This window comes from Schistocerca serialis, chromosome 2 (assembly GCF_023864345.2).
Source record: "Schistocerca serialis cubense isolate TAMUIC-IGC-003099 chromosome 2, iqSchSeri2.2, whole genome shotgun sequence".
NCBI lineage: Eukaryota > Metazoa > Arthropoda > Insecta > Orthoptera > Acrididae > Schistocerca > Schistocerca serialis.
In genome coordinates, this window is record NC_064639.1 from 1,061,668,182 (window position 1) to 1,061,674,181 (window position 6,000).

A 6,000-nucleotide genomic window follows, 5' to 3' on the forward strand; every position below is an offset into this window, starting at 1 on the left:
GCTGAGCGATTCGGATGGAGTGGCGGGAAGAAACGCGGTCTTTTCTGTGCTGCGGTTGTAAGTCTTACGTGGTTTTGCTGTATTTGAAGGACGGTGGAATATTACAGAGGAAAACAGAAGACGCACAGTGAAATGGTCGCCAACAACAGCAGTTACGACAGCCTTTCATCGCTCATCTGACTTCTCGTTGCATAAAGTAAACTCGTTTTTAGAATATAGACAGGTTTACGGTTGTACCGTTCGCTAATTGAAATTAGATCAAAATATATTGCAGTAAACTATAAACGACTATGTATCTCGCACATTTTTAGGGAAACAAGGAATTTCGGATCAACTACCTATAGTGTTTCCTTGTTATTTTAATTTTTAAAAATTCTGATTATCTTCCACTATGGTTACAGCGCTATGTCGGAATATCACGCTTAACTGTGAGTCAAAAACTTTACGTATTAAGGCAGGAAATTGAAAGCACAAGTATAATTGTCATCAGCCTTGGCATGCTTACTAGAACATTACATATAATTCAGTAAAATTGAATAGATACACTTAGATGGATACTTCCCAATGCTATAATATTTTGTAATCAGCAGAAGAAGGAGTAACAACTGCAGGCACACAGAAATTGGTGCTAAGACCCAGTGTGACCAAGGCAATCAGTACCCATCCTCAAGAGCGCCCATATGGTAGTTTGAGACGCGGTGGGGACTAAACCTGTGGGTATGGAGTATTATTAACATTTTGGAAGACGAATGGCGACTTGAAAGCGGCCATAAAATATTCCAGTTCCGGCCCTGTCAAAAACGTGCGTATATCTACTTTAAATCAGTTTCTTGAAATATAAACAATTAACTATACAATAATTTTTTCCTTTCCCTGAGAGCTGGAGGAAGAGGGCGGTTCCCCCCTTGCCCATACTAACTTAGCATTTTCAAATGTGTTCCGTGTGCCTTTCACACAGTAGATTCTCCAGAAAGACAGAGCTATGGAATAAAAGTAGCTGCAGTTGAGCAACATGTGAAATAAAATCTTCAGCTAAGGTGTTCCTGCTCGTAATCCAGTTGTACAGCAATGTTCACTTGATTCTAGTGACTTTGGTGGTGTTTCCTACGATGCTGTCATACCTGCTTGTGCCCAGAAGTGTGACATTCACTATGATAGGGTATATATCCAAATAGACAGAAATATGGTATTGTCAGACCACTTCACAATAAAGGCATTACAGTAGATAATAATTATCGGTCTCAGAGCTTACCACTTTCTTGAAGGCAGTGGGAAAGGTTATGGATTTCAAAACGTTCTTTCTACAGAACATGCCATTTTCCAATTCACAAATCAGATTATACAATGTAAAGGACAAAATACTGCCAAGATGTAGCTTGTCAAAAGTATTTCATTCCTCTTATGCCAACCTCTTCACCTTAGAATATGCACTTGTTCTCTAAGTCCTCAATTATTTGTTGGATGTATTCATATCTCTGTCTTCTCCTACAGATTTTACCCCCTACAGCTCCCATTAGTTCCCTGGAAATTATTCCTTGATGTGTTAATACATGTCCTATCCACCTGCCCCTTCTTAAAATTGATGTTTTCCACGTATTCCTTTCCTTGAAAATTCTGTGAAAAAATCTTCGTTTATTATTTTATCTGTCCACATAATTTTTAAAACCCTTCTATAGCACCATGTCTAAAATCCTCTCTCTTCGTTTCCACTTCTTTGTAGATGTACAGTCTCAGAAATTTTTTGCCACCAATTGAGACCACTATTTGATACTATTAGGCATCTATTGGCCAGGACTGCCCTCTTTGCCTGTCCTAATCTGTGTTGTGTATTTTCCTTGCTTTGTCTGTCATGTGATACTTTGCTTGTAAGGTAGCAGAATTACTTCACTGTGTTTACTGTGCTTTTGAGACAAATTTATTGCTAATCCATTTTCTACTACTCCTCTTTACTTTTGTATTTCCTTTATTTATTCTCAGTCCATATTCTGTACTCATTAGACTGTCCATTCCATTCTTGTACTTCTTCCTCCCTTTAACTGCAGATAGCAATATCACCAGTAGAATATGTGTGTGTGTGTGTGTGTGTGTGTGTGTGTGTGTGAGAGAGAGAGAGAAAGAAAGAAAGAGAGATCCTCACTTTTATTAACGTTGTTGGTTCTTTGGTGTACAGATTGCACAGTAGAGCAGAAAGACTGCATTCCTGTCTTACACTTAACACCCTTTTGAATTTGAGCACTTTATTGTTGATCTTTCATACTTATTGTTCCCCCTTGGTTCTTGTACATATTGTATATTACCCGTTTTTCTGTGTAGCTTACACATATTTGTGTGAGAATTTGGAACATATTGTGCCATTTTATATTCTCAAACACATTTTCTAGGGCAACAAATTCTTCTTTTAGAGCAGCTCAAATATTATCCTTTGGTATCAGAGAGATAACTGGTAACTGGTTTTCACCATACCTAACTAAAAAAATGGTTAATTTTGTATTAACAAGCCCAAGAAGTATATACAACGAAACAGCATCTTTACCATGGCAAATAATAATTACTGGTAAACCACAGGACTTGAAACTAGCCAGTTATATATCTATTTTTTTATTTCCATAGGTGACTGACTTGTATGGCATAGTTACTGCTGCTAAACCTACAATGTCCAACATCCCTGCAGTTGATGAGTCTTCATCCATTGACGGCAAAAATATGTGATGATATCAACCACTTGGAATTGTCTGCAGGAGCTGCTCGCTTTAACCTGACTGAGTGTGCATGAGACATGTTGAAACTTGTGGAGCATCATTACAAGAACTCTTCAGACATTGGATTTCAGGAGTGCAACTACTGAAGAGACAGACAGGTTTAAGCAGCAGTCTCTGAACCACCTTGTGGACAGCATGACAAAGATCTGACCATGTTACAATGCAGGTGGTGGTCACACAATATTGAGTGTTGCCTTACAGCAAATGCTTATTTTGTAGTTTACCTTTGAACAGATTGTCTTAAAATCTGGATTAATATTTCATTTTCTGCTTTACAGTCTCTCCCCCCCCCCCCCCCCCATATGGCTTGTTTTTTCATTCTCTACTCCCCTTTAATGTTAGCTTATACTTGTTCATAGATATGCAGCTGATGCAAAATTATTTTAGAACAGTTTATTTGTGCTTACTCAAGGCTAGTTTAATATGATAAAATTAAGAGAAGAACTACTACTTTGAAAAAAATGCTGCTGCTTTTTCACTTACATTAAACAGCCACTGTCTGTCTCCTGTTACTGTCTACATCCAAACTCAGTGAAGTGCGTGGTAGAGCGTACGTCCCACTATACCTACATGTTCACACATTTCACTTATCTACTTGTCGGTGCCATCTCAGTTTGTTATTTTGTGCATGCCCCAAATTTTGTACATGGAGTTTCATTTATTGTGTGTCCATTAATCTCTCTTTCTGTTAGCTATAAGTACTTTTTATTTATTATCAATTGCATAATATGAGTTTAGTTGTGGCACTGAAGCTTTGACTTTTGTTTATAGCTTGCCTTCTGACACAAGGCACTTTAATCCCATGTACAATCAATTTCTTATGCCCACTCCAGTTACAATTTATGCTTATTTTTTAGGGGGAAACAGGGTGTAGAGTGGTGATGGAATATGTTTAACGAAGGTTTATATTATTCATCAAGACTTCTTTGAAAACTACTTCTCACCTCTCCTCCTTTAAATTTGCTCCAAACAATGCTGCCTATCACTATATTGGCTAGTACTGTACGTGTTTATACCAGCTAAATGTATTTTATTGTATTAACAGAAGTGTCATTGTTATGTTTGTCATTAGTACTATATCCTTCTTTCCAAACAGACAGCCCAGTCCATGGATAGGGACAATTTTCATTAACACTTGTTGTAGCAGTAATACTTGTAGTGGTGGTGGCCATGGTGGTGATGCATCAACAGCAGTAGTAGCATTTTTATTCATGTGTGGCTTACTGTTACAAGAGCATTGGACATTTCCTGGTGTTACAAATTAAGAACAAAAAACATAGTTCATATGAACAGGTCTCATTTAACAGGGGTAGGACAAGTGGTCAGTTGTGGCCTTCTAGTAGGAACAAACCCACAGTTCTCCTGAAAACCTAATCATGATGGCCAGATTTGGATAATCATCTCCACTGTCCAAAATACAAGGCTAATGTGACAAAATGGTGCAGTGTATAACTTGTGTGCCATCTGTTTTGTTTATACATTCTTACAAAGAAGTTATCTCATAACCTAAAATGCTTGAGCTACATTCTCCATTTATTTCTCAATAGCGATTATTGTATGCACTATCAGCTGAGGTCAGGACCATGACAATGATGTTTGGTCTCCATTTTGTGCACGACAACTTTCCATTTCCTTGCCTGAAAAATTGAGACAGCACCCCTCCAATATCTGTACTCATCCATTTATACACTGTGTTACACAATGAGTGTCACACAGGAATACTGAAAGTCAACTATTTGATTTTACCAGCTATTGGTCCAAATCTTTCATCAAATGTTGACAATACCCACTTACATTTACATAGGTATAACTTACATATATATGGGGCAGTAAAATGAAAATGAGATGGAGGGGAAAGAAATTAGGTAACTGTTTATTATTTCAAAAGTAATCACCATAACTGTTAATACATTTATCTCACCACAAGACAAGGTGGTCAATGCCTTCATGAAAAAATGTTTGTGATTGTACCCAAGCGTGCATCTCCTTGTCCAAAGCAGATTGACAGTCACAGTTGTCTTTCTTCAGGGCTCAAAAAAATTTGGAAATTGCATGGGGAGAGATTGGGACTGTATGTAGGTCTGCCCAGTGAAACTTACGCAGCATACTGGAAACACCCTTGGCAAAATGCGGCCCAACCCATAAGTTTTGCTGGGAAGCCCTTACACATCCTCCGTACACATACAGTCCTAATCTGCTTTTTGCCCGTCGTGTCCAGCAGGAACCAAAAGACAACAGAGTGGATACTGGAGCCTTCATCTTGGCCTTTGAAGGCTGAGAAGGTCAAGGTGATGGTGTATCGCTGTGATGTCAAGCTGTAGATTCCTTCTCCCATGTGGTGCTATAAATGCATGCAATCTGGACATGCCAGCCTTGCAATGCGAGCCCCATCTGTAGAGATTGTGCCCATCAGTTGCACATGAATGCTGCTTGTGCCCCTTCCCCATCTGTGACAATTTTGGGGATCACCATTCCTCCTGTTCACCAAACTGCATCATTTTGAAACACAAAAAGAAAATCCAGGAATATTGAACCTTCAGTGCATCACATATCAAGAGGCCAAGAAGCAATATGATTGCCTACATCCGATGCATATGACAGTGGTGTAAGCTACTGCTTTGACGATGTTTAGGGTCTATGACATTGCCCTCCGTGTCTTCTACATGTAACCCTCAAGGGATGCTTGACTGTATCCATTCCCGTGGGGGTCCTCCTCCTACTGGTTCCTCCACACACCCTTTGTGAATGTTGACATCAGTCCCCAATCTCCACCTGGAGAAGCAACATCTCCTCTGCCAACCCTTATGAGGAAGGGGTGCCTTGGGGCACTCCCTTCCCAGGACTGCTGACCTCGAACCAGATGCCAGCATGTGATTCAAAGAGCCACAGTTTGCAGATTGTAGCACTTCATGTTCCTGATCTGTCCCAGAATCTAGGGCAGAAAAGCCCCTGCAGAAGTCCAGATCATCTAATACCAACTACAACAAGTAGTAGTTCACCAAAGAGAGGTAGGTTTCAACGGCCACTGTGCCACCAGAACCCACACGTATTTGAGGCAGCATTTCTGGTGGCCCTGGACACTGCCCCCCCCCCCCCCCCAAGCACCCTGCTTTGGAATTCATGTGTACTGAAGATATATCTTCACCACCAGTGGCAGCAGGCGGCACTGAGGCATGGCCTGTCTCCTTGGTCCCTTCATGCTTCCACAGGATACTAATAGTGTGATCCTCCATTGGAACTG